Source organism: Mesoplodon bidens (assembly GCF_964165515.1).
Source record: "Mesoplodon bidens genome assembly, chromosome: 15".
Classification (NCBI taxonomy): Eukaryota; Metazoa; Chordata; class Mammalia; order Artiodactyla; family Ziphiidae; genus Mesoplodon; species Mesoplodon bidens.
This window is the reverse complement of record NC_138171.1, coordinates 57,677,523-57,701,161: the sequence shown is the minus strand read 5'-3', so window position 1 is coordinate 57,701,161 and position 23,639 is coordinate 57,677,523.

The window sequence follows — 23,639 nt, the reverse complement described above, 5'->3', positions numbered from 1 at the left end:
ACTCCCTCCGTCTACATCTCCCCTCCCACTGGCAGGCCCCCCGGCCCATGTCTACTTACCCCTTTCTGTAGCTCGTGCACAACTTTGCTGTCGTCTGCTCTTATTGTAGTTTATTTCTTAATAAACATGTCATAGCACTCACGGTGAAAACCACCCTCGTTCACAGAGCACTTTCTACATGGCTGGGCTCCGTCCGGGCCCCACTCCTTCTAGGCGGCTTTAGTGACCCTTCATAGTGGGCTGAACAGTGGCCCCTCCAAAAGATGTGTCCACATCCTATCCCCTGAAACCTGTCAGTGTGATCATATTTAGAAAAAACCTCTTTGCAGATGTACGGATATTTAGAGCATCCTGGATTATCCAGGTGGGCCCTAAATCTAACGGCAAGTGTCCTTATAAGAGACAGAAGAGAAGGCTCAGGGAGAAGAGACCATGGGAAGTCAGAGGCCAAGGTTAGAGCTGTGCAGCCACAAGCCAGCGTGAGCTCGACAAGGGAGGGAGGATTCTCCCTTGGGGCCTCCGGGGGACTGTGGCCCAGAGAACTCCTTGATTTCAGACTTCTGGCCTCTAGAAGTGAAAGGATACAATTCTTTTGTTTTAAGCCACCAGGTTTGTGATCATTTGTTACAGCAGCCCTGAGAAACTAATGTAGCCCGTGAGGTAGGTACGATTGTTACATTTTACAAAGGGAGAGTCAGGCTCAGAGAGGCTGAGTAACCAGCCCAGAGCCCCACAGCTAGTCAGTGGTGGAGCCAGGATTCAGAGTCGGGCCTGGTCCCCTCTAGTCCAGCCTCGTGGTCACTAAGGCCTCCGAGGGGATTAAGGAGGCACGTGTGTCTCTGTTCTAACAGCCCTGCCTGGTGTGGTCTCAGTAGGGCTGGTTGGGGGCCGCGTGGTGAAGACAGACTGTGTCTGTCTCCACCACTCCTCGCACCCCTCCACTCTTGACTGCCAACTTCCCCAGCCTCGAGTGAGACGGGGAGATAGGGAGATGATCCTGGATTATCTGGGTGGACGCTGAGTGCAACCACAAGCGTCCCTCTAAGAGGGAGGCAGAGAGATTTCACACAGGAAGCAGAGACTGGAGATGCGGCCACAGCAGAGGAACGCCAAGGATTACGAGGAGCCCCCAGAAGCTCGGAAGAGGCAGGAATGGATTCTGCCCGTGAGCCTCCATGGCCCTGTTGTGATAATGAGGGTCCCATCTCAGAATCCTAGCGGCCCACAAGGCCTCACCCAATTATGCCCCTTGCCTTTTGTTCCTCCCACGCTGGCCTTGCTCTTGCTGGAGCACGCTAGACCTGCTTCCCATCTCGTAACGAGTCACACTTTCCCCAGCTGTCCAACACCCCTTCAGGTTCTTCACATGGGCTGGGGGTTGACAAGGAAATGGAAAGGTCAAGGGGGGAGTAGCGTGGCCTTGGGCATCATGATGGCTCCGGGTGAGAGGACACGCACAGTGTCACAGGGTAACACACCAGCACAGTACTCAGGGATGAGCCCCCTGCCCTGACCCCCTCCTCCTCCCCTGACCCCATGGTGAATAGAAGCCTTGTTTGTGCCGTTTGCATAATGGAGACCCTGACAGGCCAGCAAGTTTCTTATCTCAAGCTCTATCTGGCAGATGACTTTTGCTCATTTTACTCAAGATCTTGTGGGCTTCTTGCAAACTCGGGGTTTGGGCATCCGAGGAGGACTTGCTGTGGTCTCGCGAAGTGCTTCCTGCCAGGCGACTCTTCCTGGTGGGCCCAGGGAGGCTGGGAGCTGCCTTATGCTTCTCCTTCTCCCGATCTTTCTGCAGCCTTTTGGAAAAAGTTCTAGTTACGGGGGAATCTGGGTGGGGATGGGCTTGGGGGCTTTCAGACAGGGTGGGGTGTCCCAGCACTGCACGAGCCCCCCCGCCTGTGGCTCCTGTCTGTCATGATAGGGCCTCTGTGGGTCCTCCCGTAGATCGGGACAGCCTCCGGCCTCAGCTCCTTCGCCTGCTGCAGGCGCTCGCTTTCACCCTGCTGCCCGGAGCCCTGCTGCGGACTGGGACCTTCGCTCGGACTACTCAGGCGGCATCCGACCATCGTGCTCGTGGGCGGGGCGGCTGGGGCTGAGGCTGAGGCTGCAGCTGGCCAAGCCTGCCCTCCTGCTCTTACTGTTAACAGTGTCGGTCGGGTCTGTCGGAAGCTCTCTGGGGCCTTGTGTATAAAGAGTGTATAAGTCCCCCCACCTTGGCCCCTTCTGGGAAAGCAGCACAGAGCGCGGCAGCCACCCCTCGCCCCACCCATAAAACGTGTCCCTGTGCCTCGTAACGGGGGGACTCTCACAAGAAGAGCGCCAGCCTTCTTGTCCAAATCCAAGCCCTCATTCCCCACCCCCTCCAGCTGGTGCGAATCCACACGTCGTCCTTCCGGAAGCTTCCTCGCCGCCTTTGCAGCTGTGCCTTTGCAGCTGTGCCGGGGTCTCTCAGGGGTCGGGGTGGGGCTTATCTGTCCACACAGTTATCTTCTGCTTACTCTATGCCAGAAATTCCAGAAATTCCATTAATTTACTCATTAAATGAGGCACAAAGAGGTTAAGTGACTTGCTCATGGTCCCTGCAAATAAGAGGCAAGGCTGGGCTGCAGACTCCATGCCCTTGGCCCTCCGGCCCCTCCCCAGCCCCGGGGACACTCTTCGCTCCTCCAAATGTGTCCTCTTCCCTCCACCTCTGGCCTCCTCCTGCACCTCTCACTGTACTTTGATGACCCATTAAAATCCATAATTAGAGTCATAGCAACTGCACGAAGGATGTGGTAGACACATTAATGCCTCCTCCCACAGATGTCTGTGCCCTAAGCCCTGAACCTGTGACTGTCACCTGACGTGCAAAAGGGACTTTCTGGATGTGAGTAACTTAAGGAGATGGAAGATTCAGTGTGGGTTCAGTGTAATCACATGGGTCCTTATAAGATGGGAGAGGGAGACAGGAGGGTCACAGGAACAGATTTGAAGATGCTACGCCACTGGCTTTGAAGGTGGAGGGAGGGGCCCGAGCCCAGGAAAGCCGGAGGCCTCTAGGAGCTGAAAGACAAGGAGAAAGGTTATGCTCCCCGAGAGCCTTCAGAACCTGCTTGCACCTTGCTTTTAGCGCCATAAGGCCCGTGTGAGAGAATTTGTGTTTTAAGCTATGAAGTTCATGGAAATTTATTACAATGGTGACAGGAAACTAATACAGAGGCCTCTTATATTAGTGCCCTCAGGCTCCCCCAGGTCACTTGCTCAAAATACGAATGCCCAGGCCTTACCCGCAGACCCTGCTAAGTCAGCATCTCCATGGCTGGAGCTTGATCTATTTTGTAAAAGCCTGCCCGGGGATCCATGTTCGGCCATCCTGCCAGCATCTTCTGACTGGCTGTGGAACCAATCTAGTAGTTGGGTCGTAGAAGTGAGTTCATCTCCCAGCTCAATGGCCTCACCTGCAAAGATGAGGCCGTCAATACCTGCCTTGCAGGTTGGATGTGAGGCCTGGAAGTGGCGAATGCCCAATACCTGTGCTCCACGGTGCTCTATAAATGGAAGGCATGGGGCTTCCCTGGTGGCGCAGTGGTTGAGAACCTGCCTGCTGTTGCCGGGGACACGGGTTCGAGCCCTGGTCTGGGAGGATCCCACACGCCGCAGAGCGGCTGGGCCCGTGAGCCACAACTACTGAGCCTGCGCGTCTGGAGCCTGTGCTCCGCGACAAGAAAGGCCACGATAGTGAGAGGCCCGTGCACCACGATGAAGAGTGGCGCCCGCTTCCACAACTAGAGAAAGCCCTCACACAGAAACGAAGACCCAACACAGCAAAAAAAAAAAATAATAATAATTAATAAACTCCTACCCCCAATATCAAAAAAAATGTTAATAATATGTACGGCGTTCTGGAACTGACCTTCTTTGAAATAAAAAACAAAAACAAAAATAAACGGAGGCATGGCTGCGACGTTTCTCTGGCGCTGTCAAGGCAACTGGGTCAGGGTTCTGGTCACTGATGAAATGCCCTGGGCTTTGCTCTGCAATGAGATCGTGACCCAGGCTCTTGTGTTAAAAGATCTGACGGTTCTGACAGTGTTTTGTGAACCACCTTCACGTATCTCAGCGTATCCTATGGTTAGTGGACCAAGTTACCTTGTTTCCTCAGCCAGGGATGATATTGTACCCGAGGATTAAATGAAAGCTTAGCTCAACCACTGTCTGGACAGGTTACTCTCACTGTACCCAAACGGAGGCATCTTTTTAAAAAATGGGAATTTCGGCATCTGGCACCTTGGGGGGTTGGTGGGATGTAGTGATGGCTGGTGAATCGAGCTTGAGCTGGGAAATGTTTCCTGGCTCTCGGGGGTGGGGAGTAGGGGTGGCAGGCCAGTCTTGATTGGTAGCATTTGCCAGTTTGTGGCCCATTTCAGGCTGCCAGCAGAAAGGCACTGAGCACAGAGCTGGGGAGCGTGCGTTCAGAAACCAGCACGGCCGTGGGGCCTGTAAAGGGGTGGCCGGGGAGGCAGATTTGGGTTGTGACTTGGGAGTAGTCAAGAGTGTGAAACAAGATCCCGTGCGACAACCATCCCTCGTGTCCCCTCTTCCCGGTGTCCCCAAGCCCTCCTCGCCACCGAGTCCCTCAAAGCAAAGAGACGAGAGTGGCATTTTTCCTTCAGCGTTTATTGGCAGGCAGCATTGTTTGCTGGCAGGCTCCTGTTCATTTCATCGGAACGGTGGCATGTTCGAGACGTGGCAAGAGGGCCTTGAAGGCTGGTAGCGTTTCAGGCAGGAGTGGCAGGAGTGTGGCGGTCTTGCTGCTGGGCGCCTACTGCCTTGCACACCTTATCGCGGTGTAGCGGCGGCAGCACACTGCGGAGAACGAGGGGGCGAGAGCAGACTTCAGCACAGGCTGAACCCCCAGCTCGCCCCCAGCTCCCCGGCCCCCACCCACGGAGCGGACCCCCTCACCTCTCCTCCGCTTCTGGCAGCATTGCCTCCTCCTGCTGCGATATCTTCGTCTCGGGCGGCGGCGTCTGCTCTGGCTCTGGCTGCGGCAACATCTGTTTCTGGCCATGGTGATGGATGGATTCGGCCTGGAGGCTCAGAGCAGGGGATACCGCCTTGGTTGAGCCAGCCAACCTGTGAGCAGGTGGAACTTTGTGGGCTGTAAACCAGGGGCTGACCCCCAGGCCTCTTATAGGCGTGGCGAGGTCCCTGGTCCCTGTGAAGTCACAGAGGCCTGGAATATGCATCATGTCCATATATGCATCGTGTCCATATATGGGCATGTGGGAGGCCCTCGCTGAAGGAGGGCGGGGCCGTGATGCGTGTGGGCCTCCAGGTCATCAGCGGAGGGGAGACGAGGTGACTTCCCTGTAAGGACGCTCACTCGCTCCTTCAGTTCGTCAGTCAGTCAGTTTGCAAGACATCACTGAACACCTGCTATGTGCCAGATTCTGGCGAGGCCCCAGCACACAGTGATAAACGAGGCAGACGTGTTCCTGCCTAATAAACTTTACAGTCCAAGTACAGGAGACGTGAATGAAATTACCACACGGAGTAATGATAATTGTGAAAAGTGCCGAGGAGAGGAAGTTCAGGTTTTCATGAGAATGCGTGTTGTGGGGGGGCTTGACCTCAGGAGAGGCCCTAGGAAAGCCTCCTAAGGAGGATGAGTCAGAATGGGAGGTGGGAAAAGCATCTGGGAAGAGGGAACAGCTGTGGCGAAGCTCAGAGGCAGCACGTGTGTGTGATTCCACTCACGTGCAATGTCCAGAGAGGGAGAGCCAGAGACACAGAGGTGGGTGGGTGGTTGCCTAGAAGCGGCTGGAATGGGAACGGGCTGCTCAGCGGGGGCAGGGTCTCCTTTTGGGGTGATGAACATGCTTGGGAAGCATGGGAGAGGGAGACAGGAGGGTCACAGGAAGAGATGTGAAGATGCTACGCCACTGGCTTGGAGGGTGGAGGGAGGGGCCCCGATCCCAGGAAAGCCGGAGGCCTCTAGGAGCTGAAAGACAAGGAGAAAGGTTATGCTCCCCGAGAGCCTTCAGAACCTGCTTGCACCTTGCTTTTAGCGCCATAAGGCCCGTGTGAGAGAATTTGTGTTTTAAGCTATGAAGTTCATGGAAATTTATTACAATGGTGACAGGAAACTAATACAGAGGCCTCTTATATTAGTGCCCTCAGGCTCCCCCAGGGCACTTGCTCAAAATACGAATGCCCAGGCCTTACCCGCAGACCCTGCTAAGTCAGCATCTCCATGGCTGGAGCTTGATCTATTTTGTAAAAGCCTGCCCGGGGATCCATGTTCGGCCATCCTGCCAGCATCTTCTGACTGGCTGTGGAACCAATCTAGTAGGTGGGTCATGGAAGCGAGTTCATCTCCCAGCTCAGTGGCCTCACCTGCAAAGACGAGGCCGTCAATACCTGCCTTGCAGGTTGGATGTGAGGCCTGGAAGTGGCGAATGCCCAATACCTGTGCTCCACGGTGCTCTATAAATGGAAGGCATGGGGCTTCCCTGGTGGCGCAGTGGTTGAGAACCTGCCTGCTGATGCAGGGGACACGGGTTCGAGCCCTGGTCTGGGAGGATCCCACACGCCGCAGAGCGGCTGGGCCCGTGAGCCACAACTACTGAGCCTGCGCGTCTGGAGCCTGTGCTCCGCGACAAGAAAGGCCGCGATAGAGGCCCGCGCACCGCGATGAAGAGTGGCCCCTGCTTGCCACAACTAGAGAAAGCCCTCACACAGAAACGAAGACCCAACACAGCAAAAAAATAAATTAATAAACTCCTACCCCCAACGTCAAAAAAAATGACCTTCTTTGCAATGAAAAAAAAAAACAACTGGAAGCCATGCCCGCGACATTTCTGTGGCCCTGTCAAGGCAACTGGGTCAGGGTTCTGGTCACTGATGAAATGCCCTGGGCTTTGCTCTGCAATGAGATCGTGACCCAGGCTCTTGTGTTAAAAGATCTGACGGTTCTGACAGTGTTTTGTGAACCACCTTCACGTATCTCAGCGTATCCTATGGTTAGTGGACCAAGTTACCTTGTTTCCTCAGCCAGGGATGATATTGTACCCGAGGATTAAATGAAAGCTTAGCTCAACCACTGTCTGGACAGCTTACTCTCACTGTACCCAAACGGAGGCATCTTTTTAAAAAATGGGAATTTCGGCATCTGGCACCTTGGGGGATTGGTGGGATGTAGTGATGGCTGGTGAATCGAGCTTGAGCTGGGAAATGTTTCCTGGCTCTCGGGGGTGGGGAGTAGGGGTGGCAGGCCAGTCTTGATTGGTAGCATTTGCCAGTTTGTGGCCCATTTCAGGCTGCCAGCAGAAAGGCACTGAGCACAGAGCTGGGGAGCGTGCGTTCAGAAACCAGCACGGCCGTGGGGCCTGTAAAGGGGTGGCCGGGGAGGCAGATTTGGGTTGTGACTTGGGAGTAGTCAAGAGTGTGAAACAAGATCCCGTGCGACAACCATCCCTCGTGTCCCCTCTTCCCGGTGTCCCCAAGCCCTCCTCGCCACCGAGTCCCTCAAAGCAAAGAGACGAGAGTGGCATTTTTCCTTCAGCGTTTATTGGCAGGCAGCATTGTTTGCTGGCAGGCTCCTGTTCATTTCATCGGAACGGTGGCATGTTCGAGACGTGGCAAGAGGGCCTTGAAGGCTGGTAGCGTTTCAGGCAGGAGTGGCAGGAGTGTGGCGGTCTTGCTGCTGGGCGCCTACTGCCTTGCACACCTTATCGCGGTGTAGCGGCGGCAGCACACTGCGGAGAACGAGGGGGCGAGAGCAGACTTCAGCACGGGCTGAACCCCCAGCTCCCCCCCAGCTCCCCGGCCCCCACCCACGGAGCGGACCCCCTCACCTCTCCTCCGCTTCTGGCAGCATTGCCTCCTCCTGCTGCGATATCTTCGTCTCGGGCGGCGGCGTCTGCTCTGGCTCTGGCTGCGGCAACATCTGTTTCTGGCCATGGTGATGGATGGATTCGGCCTGGAGGCTCAGAGCAGGGGATACCGCCTTGGTTGAGCCAGCCAACCTGTGAGCAGGTGGAACTTTGTGGGCTGTAAACCAGGGGCTGACCCCCAGGCCTCTTATAGGCGTGGCGAGGTCCCTGGTCCCTGTGAAGTCACAGAGGCCTGGAATATGCATCATGTCCATATATGCATCGTGTCCATATATGGGCATGTGGGAGGCCCTCGCTGAAGGAGGGCGGGGCCGTGATGCGTGTGGGCCTCCAGGTCATCAGCGGAGGGGAGACGAGGTGACTTCCCTGTAAGGACGCTCACTCGCTCCTTCAGTTCGTCAGTCAGTCAGTTTGCAAGACATCACTGAACACCTGCTATGTGCCAGATTCTGGCGAGGCCCCAGCACACAGTGATAAACGAGGCAGACGTGTTCCTGCCTAATAAACTTTACAGTCCAAGTACAGGAGACGTGAATGAAATTACCACACGGAGTAATGATAATTGTGAAAAGTGCCGAGGAGAGGAAGTTCAGGTTTTCATGAGAATGCGTGTTGTGGGGGGGCTTGACCTCAGGAGAGGCCCTAGGAAAGCCTCCTAAGGAGGATGAGTCAGAATGGGAGGTGGGAAAAGCATCTGGGAAGAGGGAACAGCTGTGGCGAAGCTCAGAGGCAGCACGTGTGTGTGATTCCACTCACGTGCAATGTCCAGAGAGGGAGAGCCAGAGACACAGAGGTGGGTGGGTGGTTGCCTAGAAGCGGCTGGAATGGGAACGGGCTGCTCAGCGGGGGCAGGGTCTCCTTTTGGGGTGATGAACATGCTTGGGAAGCATGGGAGAGGGAGACAGGAGGGTCACAGGAAGAGATGTGAAGATGCTACGCCACTGGCTTGGAGGGTGGAGGGAGGGGCCCCGATCCCAGGAAAGCCGGAGGCCTCTAGGAGCTGAAAGACAAGGAGAAAGGTTATGCTCCCCGAGAGCCTTCAGAACCTGCTTGCACCTTGCTTTTAGCGCCATAAGGCCCGTGTGAGAGAATTTGTGTTTTAAGCTATGAAGTTCATGGAAATTTATTACAATGGTGACAGGAAACTAATACAGAGGCCTCTTATATTAGTGCCCTCAGGCTCCCCCAGGGCAGGAGGAATCTTTTTAAAAAATGGGAATTTCGGCATCTGGCACCTTGGGGGATTGGTGGGATGTAGTGATGGCTGGTGAATCGAGCTTGAGCTGGGAAATGTTTCCTGGCTCTCGGGGGTGGGGAGTAGGGGTGGCAGGCCAGTCTTGATTGGTAGCATTTGCCAGTTTGTGGCCCATTTCAGGCTGCCAGCAGAAAGGCACTGAGCACAGAGCTGGGGAGCGTGCGTTCAGAAACCAGCACGGCCGTGGGGCCTGTAAAGGGGTGGCCGGGGAGGCAGATTTGGGTTGTGACTTGGGAGTAGTCAAGAGTGTGAAACAAGATCCCGTGCGACAACCATCCCTCGTGTCCCCTCTTCCCGGTGTCCCCAAGCCCTCCTCGCCACCGAGTCCCTCAAAGCAAAGAGACGAGAGTGGCATTTTTCCTTCAGCGTTTATTGGCAGGCAGCATTGTTTGCTGGCAGGCTCCTGTTCATTTCATCGGAACGGTGGCATGTTCGAGACGTGGCAAGAGGGCCTTGAAGGCTGGTAGCGTTTCAGGCAGGAGTGGCAGGAGTGTGGCGGTCTTGCTGCTGGGCGCCTACTGCCTTGCACACCTTATCGCGGTGTAGCGGCGGCAGCACACTGCGGAGAACGAAGGGGCGAGAGCAGACTTCAGCACGGGCTGAACCCCCAGCTCCCCCCCAGCTCCCCGGCCCCCACCCACGGAGCGGACCCCCTCATCTCTCCTCCGCTTCTGGCAGCATTGCCTCCTCCTGCTGCGATATCTTCGTCTCGGGCGGCGGCGTCTGCTCTGGCTCTGGCTGCGGCAACATCTGTTTCTGGCCATGGTGATGGATGGATTCGGCCTGGAGGCTCAGAGCAGGGGATACCGCCTTGGTTGAGCCAGCCAACCTGTGAGCAGGTGGAACTTTGTGGGCTGTAAACCAGGGGCTGACCCCCAGGCCTCTTATAGGCGTGGCGAGGTCCCTGGTCCCTGTGAAGTCACAGAGGCCTGGAATATGCATCATGTCCATATATGCATCATGTCCATATATGGGCATGTGGGAGGCCCTCGCTGAAGGAGGGCGGGGCCGTGATGCGTGTGGGCCTCCAGGTCATCAGCGGAGGGGAGACGAGGTGACTTCCCTGTAAGGACGCTCACTCGCTCCTTCAGTTCGTCAGTCAGTCAGTTTGCAAGACATCACTGAACACCTGCTATGTGCCAGATTCTGGCGAGGCCCCAGCACACAGTGATAAACGAGGCAGACGTGTTCCTGCCTAATAAACTTTACAGTCCAAGTACAGGAGACGTGAATGAAATTACCACACGGAGTAATGATAATTGTGAAAAGTGCCGAGGAGAGGAAGTTCAGGTTTTCATGAGAATGCGTGTTGTGGGGGGGCTTGACCTCAGGAGAGGCCCTAGGAAAGCCTCCTAAGGAGGATGAGTCAGAATGGGAGGTGGGAAAAGCATCTGGGAAGAGGGAACAGCTGTGGCGAAGCTCAGAGGCAGCACGTGTGTGTGATTCCACTCACGTGCAATGTCCAGAGAGGGAGAGCCAGAGACACAGAGGTGGGTGGGTGGTTGCCTAGAAGCGGCTGGAATGGGAACGGGCTGCTCAGCGGGGGCAGGGTCTCCTTTTGGGGTGATGAACATGCTTGGGAAGCATGGGAGAGGGAGACAGGAGGGTCACAGGAAGAGATGTGAAGATGCTACGCCACTGGCTTGGAGGGTGGAGGGAGGGGCCCCGATCCCAGGAAAGCCGGAGGCCTCTAGGAGCTGAAAGACAAGGAGAAAGGTTATGCTCCCCGAGAGCCTTCAGAACCTGCTTGCACCTTGCTTTTAGCGCCATAAGGCCCGTGTGAGAGAATTTGTGTTTTAAGCTATGAAGTTCATGGAAATTTATTACAATGGTGACAGGAAACTAATACAGAGGCCTCTTATATTAGTGCCCTCAGGCTCCCCCAGGGCACTTGCTCAAAATACGAATGCCCAGGCCTTACCCGCAGACCCTGCTAAGTCAGCATCTCCATGGCTGGAGCTTGATCTATTTTGTAAAAGCCTGCCCGGGGATCCATGTTCGGCCATCCTGCCAGCATCTTCTGACTGGCTGTGGAACCAATCTAGTAGGTGGGTCATGGAAGCGAGTTCATCTCCCAGCTCAGTGGCCTCACCTGCAAAGACGAGGCCGTCAATACCTGCCTTGCAGGTTGGATGTGAGGCCTGGAAGTGGCGAATGCCCAATACCTGTGCTCCACGGTGCTCTATAAATGGAAGGCATGGGGCTTCCCTGGTGGCGCAGTGGTTGAGAACCTGCCTGCTGATGCAGGGGACACGGGTTCGAGCCCTGGTCTGGGAGGATCCCACACGCCGCAGAGCGGCTGGGCCCGTGAGCCACAACTACTGAGCCTGCGCGTCTGGAGCCTGTGCTCCGCGACAAGAAAGGCCGCGATAGAGGCCCGCGCACCGCGATGAAGAGTGGCCCCTGCTTGCCACAACTAGAGAAAGCCCTCACACAGAAACGAAGACCCAACACAGCAAAAAAATAAATTAATAAACTCCTACCCCCAACGTCAAAAAAAATGACCTTCTTTGCAATGAAAAAAAAAAACAACTGGAAGCCATGCCCGCGACATTTCTGTGGCCCTGTCAAGGCAACTGGGTCAGGGTTCTGGTCACTGATGAAATGCCCTGGGCTTTGCTCTGCAATGAGATCGTGACCCAGGCTCTTGTGTTAAAAGATCTGACGGTTCTGACAGTGTTTTGTGAACCACCTTCACGTATCTCAGCGTATCCTATGGTTAGTGGACCAAGTTACCTTGTTTCCTCAGCCAGGGATGATATTGTACCCGAGGATTAAATGAAAGCTTAGCTCAACCACTGTCTGGACAGCTTACTCTCACTGTACCCAAACGGAGGCATCTTTTTAAAAAATGGGAATTTCGGCATCTGGCACCTTGGGGGGTTGGTGGGATGTAGTGATGGCTGGTGAATCGAGCTTGAGCTGGGAAATGTTTACTGGCTCTCGGGGGTGGGGAGTAGGGGTGGCAGGCCAGTCTTGATTGGTAGCATTTGCCAGTTTGTGGCCCATTTCAGGCTGCCAGCAGAAAGGCACTGAGCACAGAGCTGGGGAGCGTGCGTTCAGAAACCAGCACGGCCGTGGGGCCTGTAAAGGGGTGGCCGGGGAGGCAGATTTGGGTTGTGACTTGGGAGTAGTCAAGAGTGTGAAACAAGATCCCGTGCGACAACCATCCCTCGTGTCCCCTCTTCCCGGTGTCCCCAAGCCCTCCTCGCCACCGAGTCCCTCAAAGCAAAGAGACGAGAGTGGCATTTTTCCTTCAGCGTTTATTGGCAGGCAGCATTGTTTGCTGGCAGGCTCCTGTTCATTTCATCGGAACGGTGGCATGTTCGAGACGTGGCAAGAGGGCCTTGAAGGCTGGTAGCGTTTCAGGCAGGAGTGGCAGGAGTGTGGCGGTCTTGCTGCTGGGCGCCTACTGCCTTGCACACCTTATCGCGGTGTAGCGGCGGCAGCACACTGCGGAGAACGAAGGGGCGAGAGCAGACTTCAGCACGGGCTGAACCCCCAGCTCCCCCCCAGCTCCCCGGCCCCCACCCACGGAGCGGACCCCCTCATCTCTCCTCCGCTTCTGGCAGCATTGCCTCCTCCTGCTGCGATATCTTCGTCTCGGGCGGCGGCGTCTGCTCTGGCTCTGGCTGCGGCAACATCTGTTTCTGGCCATGGTGATGGATGGATTCGGCCTGGAGGCTCAGAGCAGGGGATACCGCCTTGGTTGAGCCAGCCAACCTGTGAGCAGGTGGAACTTTGTGGGCTGTAAACCAGGGGCTGACCCCCAGGCCTCTTATAGGCGTGGCGAGGTCCCTGGTCCCTGTGAAGTCACAGAGGCCTGGAATATGCATCATGTCCATATATGCATCATGTCCATATATGGGCATGTGGGAGGCCCTCGCTGAAGGAGGGCAGGGCCGTGATGCGTGTGGGCCTCCAGGTCATCAGCGGAGGGGAGACGAGGTGACTTCCCTGTAAGGACGCTCACTCGCTCCTTCAGTTCGTCAGTCAGTCAGTTTGCAAGACATCACTGAACACCTGCTATGTGCCAGATTCTGGCGAGGCCCCAGCACACAGTGATAAACGAGGCAGACGTGTTCCTGCCTAATAAACTTTACAGTCCAAGTACAGGAGACGTGAATGAAATTACCACACGGAGTAATGATAATTGTGAAAAGTGCCGAGGAGAGGAAGTTCAGGTTTTCATGAGAATGCGTGTTGTGGGGGGGCTTGACCTCAGGAGAGGCCCTAGGAAAGCCTCCTAAGGAGGATGAGTCAGAATGGGAGGTGGGAAAAGCATCTGGGAAGAGGGAACAGCTGTGGCGAAGCTCAGAGGCAGCACGTGTGTGTGATTCCACTCACGTGCAATGTCCAGAGAGGGAGAGCCAGAGACACAGAGGTGGGTGGGTGGTTGCCTAGAAGCGGCTGGAATGGGAACGGGCTGCTCAGCGGGGGCAGGGTCTCCTTTTGGGGTGATGAACATGCTTGGGAAGCATGGGAGAGGGAGACAGGAGGGTCACAGGAAGAGATGTGAAGATGCTACGCCACTGGCTTGGAGGGTGGAGGGAGGGGCCCCGATCCCAGGAAAGCCGGAGGCCTCTAGGAGCTGAAAGACAAGGAGAAAGGTTATGCTCCCCGAGAGCCTTCAGAACCTGCTTGCACCTTGCTTTTAGCGCCATAAGGCCCGTGTGAGAGAATTTGTGTTTTTTTTTTTTTTTTTTTTTTTTTTTTTTTTTTTTTTTTTAGAAGCTGGGTTTTTTTTTTTTTTTTTTAACCCCACATTTGTTTATTTATTTATTTTTGGCTGTGGTGGGTCTTTGTTTCTGTGCGAGGGCTTTCTCTAGTTGTGGCAAGCGGGGGCCACTCTCTTCATCGCGGTGTGCGGGCCTCTCACTGTCGCGGCCTCTCTTGTTGCGAGGCACAGGCTCCAGACGCACAGGCTCAGTAGTTGTGGCTCACGGGCCTAGTTGCTCCGCGGCATGTGGGATCTTCCCAGACCAGGGCTCGAACCCGTGTCCCCTGCATTAGCAGGCAGAGTCTCAACCACTGCGCCACCAGGGAAGCCCGAATTTGTGTTTTAAGCTATGAAGTTCATGGAAATTTATTACAATGGTGACAGGAAACTAATACAGAGGCCTCTTATATTAGTGCCCTCAGGCTCCCCCAGGGCACTTGCTCAAAATACGAATGCCCAGGCCTTACCCGCAGACCCTGCTAAGTCAGCATCTCCATGGCTGGAGCTTGATCTATTTTGTAAAAGCCTGCCCGGGGATCCATGTTCGGCCATCCTGCCAGCATCTTCTGACTGGCTGTGGAACCAATCTAGTAGGTGGGTCATGGAAGCGAGTTCATCTCCCAGCTCAGTGGCCTCACCTGCAAAGACGAGGCCGTCAATACCTGCCTTGCAGGTTGGATGTGAGGCCTGGAAGTGGCGAATGCCCAATACCTGTGCTCCACGGTGCTCTATAAATGGAAGGCATGGGGCTTCCCTGGTGGCGCAGTGGTTGAGAACCTGCCTGCTGATGCAGGGGACACGGGTTCGAGCCCTGGTCTGGGAGGATCCCACACGCCGCAGAGCGGCTGGGCCCGTGAGCCACAACTACTGAGCCTGCGCGTCTGGAGCCTGTGCTCCGCGACAAGAAAGGCCGCGATAGAGGCCCGCGCACCGCGATGAAGAGTGGCCCCTGCTTGCCACAACTAGAGAAAGCCCTCACACAGAAACGAAGACCCAACACAGCAAAAAAATAAATTAATAAACTCCTACCCCCAACGTCAAAAAAAATGACCTTCTTTGCAATGAAAAAAAAAAACAACTGGAAGCCATGCCCGCGACATTTCTGTGGCCCTGTCAAGGCAACTGGGTCAGGGTTCTGGTCACTGATGAAATGCCCTGGGCTTTGCTCTGCAATGAGATCGTGACCCAGGCTCTTGTGTTAAAAGATCTGACGGTTCTGACAGTGTTTTGTGAACCACCTTCACGTATCTCAGCGTATCCTATGGTTAGTGGACCAAGTTACCTTGTTTCCTCAGCCAGGGATGATATTGTACCCGAGGATTAAATGAAAGCTTAGCTCAACCACTGTCTGGACAGCTTACTCTCACTGTACCCAAACGGAGGCATCTTTTTAAAAAATGGGAATTTCGGCATCTGGCACCTTGGGGGGTTGGTGGGATGTAGTGATGGCTGGTGAATCGAGCTTGAGCTGGGAAATGTTTACTGGCTCTCGGGGGTGGGGAGTAGGGGTGGCAGGCCAGTCTTGATTGGTAGCATTTGCCAGTTTGTGGCCCATTTCAGGCTGCCAGCAGAAAGGCACTGAGCACAGAGCTGGGGAGCGTGCGTTCAGAAACCAGCACGGCCGTGGGGCCTGTAAAGGGGTGGCCGGGGAGGCAGATTTGGGTTGTGACTTGGGAGTAGTCAAGAGTGTGAAACAAGATCCCGTGCGACAACCATCCCTCGTGTCCCCTCTTCCCGGTGTCCCCAAGCCCTCCTCGCCACCGAGTCCCTCAAAGCAAAGAGACGAGAGTGGCATTTTTCCTTCAGCGTTTATTGGCAGGCAGCATTGTTTGCTGGCAGGCTCCTGTTCATTTCATCGGAACGGTGGCATGTTCGAGACGTGGCAAGAGGGCCTTGAAGGCTGGTAGCGTTTCAGGCAGGAGTGGCAGGAGTGTGGCGGTCTTGCTGCTGGGCGCCTACTGCCTTGCACACCTTATCGCGGTGTAGCGGCGGCAGCACACTGCGGAGAACGAGGGGGCGAGAGCAGACTTCAGCACAGGCTGAACCCCCAGCTCCCCCCCAGCTCCCCGGCCCCCACCCACGGAGCGGACCCCCTCACCTCTCCTCCGCTTCTGGCAGCATTGCCTCCTCCTGCTGCGATATCTTCGTCTCGGGCGGCGGCGTCTGCTCTGGCTCTGGCTGCGGCAACATCTGTTTCTGGCCATGGTGATGGATGGATTCGGCCTGGAGGCTCAGAGCAGGGGATACCGCCTTGGTTGAGCCAGCCAACCTGTGAGCAGGTGGAACTTTGTGGGCTGTAAACCAGGGGCTGACCCCCAGGCCTCTTATAGGCGTGGCGAGGTCCCTGGTCCCTGTGAAGTCACAGAGGCCTGGAATATGCATCATGTCCATATATGCATCGTGTCCATATATGGGCATGTGGGAGGCCCTCGCTGAAGGAGGGCGGGGCCGTGATGCGTGTGGGCCTCCAGGTCATCAGCGGAGGGGAGACGAGGTGACTTCCCTGTAAGGACGCTCACTCGCTCCTTCAGTTCGTCAGTCAGTCAGTTTGCAAGACATCACTGAACACCTGCTATGTGCCAGATTCTGGCGAGGCCCCAGCACACAGTGATAAACGAGGCAGACGTGTTCCTGCCTAATAAACTTTACAGTCCAAGTACAGGAGACGTGAATGAAATTACCACACGGAGTAATGATAATTGTGAAAAGTGCCGAGGAGAGGAAGTTCAGGTTTTCATGAGAATGCGTGTTGTGGGGGGGCTTGACCTCAGGAGAGGCCCTAGGAAAGCCTCCTAAGGAGGATGAGTCAGAATGGGAGGTGGGAAAAGCATCTGGGAAGAGGGAACAGCTGTGGCGAAGCTCAGAGGCAGCACGTGTGTGTGATTCCACTCACGTGCAATGTCCAGAGAGGGAGAGCCAGAGACACAGAGGTGGGTGGGTGGTTGCCTAGAAGCGGCTGGAATGGGAACGGGCTGCTCAGCGGGGGCAGGGTCTCCTTTTGGGGTGATGAACATGCTTGGGAAGCATGGGAGAGGGAGACAGGAGGGTCACAGGAAGAGATGTGAAGATGCTACGCCACTGGCTTGGAGGGTGGAGGGAGGGGCCCCGATCCCAGGAAAGCCGGAGGCCTCTAGGAGCTGAAAGACAAGGAGAAAGGTTATGCTCCCCGAGAGCCTTCAGAACCTGCTTGCACCTTGCTTTTAGCGCCATAAGGCCCGTGTGAGAGAATTTGTGTTTTAAGCTATGAAGTTCATGGAAATTTATTACAATGGTGACAGGAAACTAATACAGAGGCCTCTTATATTAGTGCCCTCAGGCTCCCCCAGGGCACTTGCTCAAAATACGAATGCCCAGGCCTTACCCGCAGACCCTGCTAAGTCAGCATCTCCATGGCTGGAGCTTGATCTATTTTGTAAAAGCCTGCCCGGGGATCCATGTTCGGCCATCCTGCCAGCATCTTCTGACTGGCTGTGGAACCAATCTAGTAGGTGGGTCATGGAAGCGAGTTCATCTCCCAGCTCAGTGGCCTCACCTGCAAAGACGAGGCCGTCAATACCTGCCTTGCAGGTTGGATGTGAGGCCTGGAAGTGGCGAATGCCCAATACCTGTGCTCCACGGTGCTCTATAAATGGAAGGCATGGGGCTTCCCTGGTGGCGCAGTGGTTGAGAACCTGCCTGCTGATGCAGGGGACACGGGTTCGAGCCCTGGTCTGGGAGGATCCCACACGCCGCAGAGCGGCTGGGCCCGTGAGCCACAACTACTGAGCCTGCGCGTCTGGAGCCTGTGCTCCGCGACAAGAAAGGCCGCGATAGAGGCCCGCGCACCGCGATGAAGAGTGGCCCCTGCTTGCCACAACTAGAGAAAGCCCTCACACAGAAACGAAGACCCAACACAGCAAAAAAATAAATTAATAAACTCCTACCCCCAACGTCAAAAAAAATGACCTTCTTTGCAATGAAAAAAAAAAACAACTGGAAGCCATGCCCGCAACATTTCTGTGGCCCTGTCAAGGCAACTGGGTCAGGGTTCTGGTCACTGATGAAATGCCCTGGGCTTTGCTCTGCAATGAGATCGTGACCCAGGCTCTTGTGTTAAAAGATCTGACGGTTCTGACAGTGTTTTGTGAACCACCTTCACGTATCTCAGCGTATCCTATGGTTAGTGGACCAAGTTACCTTGTTTCCTCAGCCAGGGATGATATTGTACCCGAGGATTAAATGAAAGCTTAGCTCAACCACTGTCTGGACAGCTTACTCTCACTGTACCCAAACGGAGGCATCTTTTTAAAAAATGGGAATTTCGGCATCTGGCACCTTGGGGGATTGGTGGGATGTAGTGATGGCTGGTGAATCGAGCTTGAGCTGGGAAATGTTTACTGGCTCTCGGGGGTGGGGAGTAGGGGTGGCAGGCCAGTCTTGATTGGTAGCATTTGCCAGTTTGTGGCCCATTTCAGGCTGCCAGCAGAAAGGCACTGAGCACAGAGCTGGGGAGCGTGCGTTCAGAAACCAGCACGGCCGTGGGGCCTGTAAAGGGGTGGCCGGGGAGGCAGATTTGGGTTGTGACTTGGGAGTAGTCAAGAGTGTGAAACAAGATCCCGTGCGACAACCATCCCTCGTGTCCCCTCTTCCCGGTGTCCCCAAGCCCTCCTCGCCACCGAGTCCCTCAAAGCAAAGAGACGAGAGTGGCATTTTTCCTTCAGCGTTTATTGGCAGGCAGCATTGTTTGCTGGCAGGCTCCTGTTCATTTCATCGGAACGGTGGCATGTTCGAGACGTGGCAAGAGGGCCTTGAAGGCTAGTAGCGTTTCAGGCAGGAGTGGCAGGAGTGTGGCGGTCTTGCTGCTGGGCGCTTACTGCCTTGCACACCTTATCGCGGTGTAGCGGCGGCAGCACACTGCGGAGAACGAAGGGGCGAGAGCAGACTTCAGCACGGGCTGAACCCCCAGCTCCCCCCCAGCTCCCCGGCCCCCACCCACGGAGCGGACCCCCTCACCTCTCCTCCGCTTCTGGCAGCATTGCCTCCTCCTGCTGCGATATCTTCGTCTCGGGCGGCGGCGTCTGCTCTGGCTCTGGCTGCGGCAACATCTGTTTCTGGCCATGGTGATGGATGGATTCGGCCTGGAGGCTCAGAGCAGGGGATACCGCCTTGGTTGAGCCAGCCAACCTGTGAGCAGGTGGAACTTTGTGGGCTGTAAACCAGGGGCTGACCCCCAGGCCTCTTATAGGCGTGGCGAGGTCCCTGGTCCCTGTGAAGTCACAGAGGCCTGGAATATGCATCATGTCCATATATGCATCATGTCCATATATGGGCATGTGGGAGGCCCTCGCTGAAGGAGGGCGGGGCCGTGATGCGTGTGGGCCTCCAGGTCATCAGCGGAGGGGAGACGAGGTGACTTCCCTGTAAGGACACTCACTCGCTCCTTCAGTTCGTCAGTCAGTCAGTTTGCAAGACATCACTGAACACCTGCTATGTGCCAGATTCTGGCGAGGCCCCAGCACACAGTGATAAACGAGGCAGACGTGTTCCTGCCTAATAAACTTTACAGTCCAAGTACAGGAGACGTGAATGAAATTACCACACGGAGTAATGATAATTGTGAAAAGTGCCGAGGAGAGGAAGTTCAGGTTTTCATGAGAATGCGTGTTGTGGGGGGGCTTGACCTCAGGAGAGGCCCTAGGAAAGCCTCCTAAGGAGGATGAGTCAGAATGGGAGGTGGGAAAAGCATCTGGGAAGAGGGAACAGCTGTGGCGAAGCTCAGAGGCAGCACGTGCGTGTGATTCCACTCACGTGCAATGTCCAGAGAGGGAGAGCCAGAGACACAGAGGTGGGTGGGTGGTTGCCTAGAAGCGGCTGGAATGGGAACGGGCGGCTCAGCGGGGGCAGGGTCTCCTTTTGGGGTGATGAACATGCTTGGGAAGCATGGGAGAGGGAGACAGGAGGGTCACAGGAAGAGATGTGAAGATGCTACGCCACTGGCTTGGAGGGTGGAGGGAGGGGCCCCGATCCCAGGAAAGCCGGAGGCCTCTAGGAGCTGAAAGACAAGGAGAAAGGTTATGCTCCCCGAGAGCCTTCAGAACCTGCTTGCACCTTGCTTTTAGCGCCATAAGGCCCGTGTGAGAGAATTTGTGTTTTAAGCTATGAAGTTCATGGAAATTTATTACAATGGTGACAGGAAACTAATACAGAGGCCTCTTATATTAGTGCCCTCAGGCTCCCCCAGGGCAGGAGGAATCTTTTTAAAAAATGGGAATTTCGGCATCTGGCACCTTGGGGGATTGGTGGGATGTAGTGATGGCTGGTGAATCGAGCTTGAGCTGGGAAATGTTTCCTGGCTCTCGGGGGTGGGGAGTAGGGGTGGCAGGCCAGTCTTGATTGGTAGCATTTGCCAGTTTGTGGCCCATTTCAGGCTGCCAGCAGAAAGGCACTGAGCACAGAGCTGGGGAGCGTGCGTTCAGAAACCAGCACGGCCGTGGGGCCTGTAAAGGGGTGGCCGGGGAGGCAGATTTGGGTTGTGACTTGGGAGTAGTCAAGAGTGTGAAACAAGATCCCGTGCGACAACCATCCCTCGTGTCCCCTCTTCCCGGTGTCCCCAAGCCCTCCTCGCCACCGAGTCCCTCAAAGCAAAGAGACGAGAGTGGCATTTTTCCTTCAGCGTTTATTGGCAGGCAGCATTGTTTGCTGGCAGGCTCCTGTTCATTTCATCGGAACGGTGGCATGTTCGAGACGTGGCAAGAGGGCCTTGAAGGCTGGTAGCGTTTCAGGCAGGAGTGGCAGGAGTGTGGCGGTCTTGCTGCTGGGCGCCTACTGCCTTGCACACCTTATCGCGGTGTAGCGGCGGCAGCACACTGCGGAGAACGAGGGGGCGAGAGCAGACTTCAGCACGGGCTGAACCCCCAGCTCCCCCCCAGCTCCCCGGCCCCCACCCACGGAGCGGACCCCCTCACCTCTCCTCCGCTTCTGGCAGCATTGCCTCCTCCTGCTGCGATATCTTCGTCTCGGGCGGCGGCGTCTGCTCTGGCTCTGGCTGCGGCAACATCTGTTTCTGGCCATGGTGATGGATGGATTCGGCCTGGAGGCTCAGAGCAGGGGATACCGCCTTGGTTGAGCCAGCCAACCTGTGAGCAGGTGGAACTTTGTGGGCTGTAAACCAGGGGCTGACCCCCAGGCCTCTTATAGGCGTGGCGAGGTCCCTGGTCCCTGTGAAGTCACAGAGGCCTGGAATATGCATCATGTCCATATATGCATCGTGTCCATATATGGGCATGTGGGAGGCCCTCGCTGAAGGAGGGCGGGGCCGTGATGCGTGTGGGCCTCCAGGTCATCAGCGGAGGGGAGACGAGGTGACTTCCCTGTAAGGACGCTCACTCGCTCCTTCAGTTCGTCAGTCAGTCAGTTTGCAAGACATCACTGAACACCTGCTATGTGCCAGATTCTGGCGAGGCCCCAGCACACAGTGATAAACGAGGCAGACGTGTTCCTGCCTAATAAACTTTACAGTCCAAGTACAGGAGACGTGAATGAAATTACCACACGGAGTAATGATAATTGTGAAAAGTGCCGAGGAGAGGAAGTTCAGGTTTTCATGAGAATGCGTGTTGTGGGGGGGCTTGACCTCAGGAGAGGCCCTAGGAAAGCCTCCTAAGGAGGATGAGTCAGAATGGGAGGTGGGAAAAGCATCTGGGAAGAGGGAACAGCTGTGGCGAAGCTCAGAGGCAGCACGTGTGTGTGATTCCACTCACGTGCAATGTCCAGAGAGGGAGAGCCAGAGACACAGAGGTGGGTGGGTGGTTGCCTAGAAGCGGCTGGAATGGGAACGGGCTGCTCAGCGGGGGTAGGGTCTCCTTTTGGGGTGATGAACATGCTTGGGAAGCATGGGAGAGGGAGACAGGAGGGTCACAGGAAGAGATGTGAAGATGCTACGCCACTGGCTTGGAGGGTGGAGGGAGGGGCCCCGATCCCAGGAAAGCCGGAGGCCTCTAGGAGCTGAAAGACAAGGAGAAAGGTTATGCTCCCCGAGAGCCTTCAGAACCTGCTTGCACCTTGCTTTTAGCGCCATAAGGCCCGTGTGAGAGAATTTGTGTTTTAAGCTATGAAGTTCATGGAAATTTATTACAATGGTGACAGGAAACTAATACAGAGGCCTCTTATATTAGTGCCCTCAGGCTCCCCCAGGGCAGGAGGAATCTTTTTAAAAAATGGGAATTTCGGCATCTGGCACCTTGGGGGATTGGTGGGATGTAGTGATGGCTGGTGAATCGAGCTTGAGCTGGGAAATGTTTCCTGGCTCTCGGGGGTGGGGAGTAGGGGTGGCAGGCCAGTCTTGATTGGTAGCATTTGCCAGTTTGTGGCCCATTTCAGGCTGCCAGCAGAAAGGCACTGAGCACAGAGCTGGGGAGCGTGCGTTCAGAAACCAGCACGGCCGTGGGGCCTGTAAAGGGGTGGCCGGGGAGGCAGATTTGGGTTGTGACTTGGGAGTAGTCAAGAGTGTGAAACAAGATCCCGTGCGACAACCATCCCTCGTGTCCCCTCTTCCCGGTGTCCCCAAGCCCTCCTCGCCACCGAGTCCCTCAAAGCAAAGAGACGAGAGTGGCATTTTTCCTTCAGCGTTTATTGGCAGGCAGCATTGTTTGCTGGCAGGCTCCTGTTCATTTCATCGGAACGGTGGCATGTTCGAGACGTGGCAAGAGGGCCTTGAAGGCTGGTAGCGTTTCAGGCAGGAGTGGCAGGAGTGTGGCGGTCTTGCTGCTGGGCGCCTACTGCCTTGCACACCTTATCGCGGTGTAGCGGCGGCAGCACACTGCGGAGAACGAAGGGGCGAGAGCAGACTTCAGCACGGGCTGAACCCCCAGCTCCCCCCCAGCTCCCCGGCCCCCACCCACGGAGCGGACCCCCTCACCTCTCCTCCGCTTCTGGCAGCATTGCCTCCTCCTGCTGCGATATCTTCGTCTCGGGCGGCGGCGTCTGCTCTGGCTCTGGCTGCGGCAACATCTGTTTCTGGCCATGGTGATGGATGGATTCGGCCTGGAGGCTCAGAGCAGGGGATACCGCCTTGGTTGAGCCAGCCAACCTGTGAGCAGGTGGAACTTTGTGGGCTGTAAACCAGGGGCTGACCCCCAGGCCTCTTATAGGCGTGGCGAGGTCCCTGGTCCCTGTGAAGTCACAGAGGCCTGGAATATGCATCATGTCCATATATGCATCGTGTCCATATATGGGCATGTGGGAGGCCCTCGCTGAAGGAGGGCGGGGCCGTGATGCGTGTGGGCCTCCAGGTCATCAGCGGAGGGGAGACGAGGTGACTTCCCTGTAAGGACGCTCACTCGCTCCTTCAGTTCGTCAGTCAGTCAGTTTGCAAGACATCACTGAACACCTGCTATGTGCCAGATTCTGGCGAGGCCCCAGCACACAGTGATAAACGAGGCAGACGTGTTCCTGCCTAATAAACTTTACAGTCCAAGTACAGGAGACGTGAATGAAATTACCACACGGAGTAATGATAATTGTGAAAAGTGCCGAGGAGAGGAAGTTCAGGTTTTCATGAGAATGCGTGTTGTGGGGGGGCTTGACCTCAGGAGAGGCCCTAGGAAAGCCTCCTAAGGAGGATGAGTCAGAATGGGAGGTGGGAAAAGCATCTGGGAAGAGGGAACAGCTGTGGCGAAGCTCAGAGGCAGCACGTGTGTGTGATTCCACTCACGTGCAATGTCCAGAGAGGGAGAGCCAGAGACACAGAGGTGGGTGGGTGGTTGCCTAGAAGCGGCTGGAATGGGAACGGGCTGCTCAG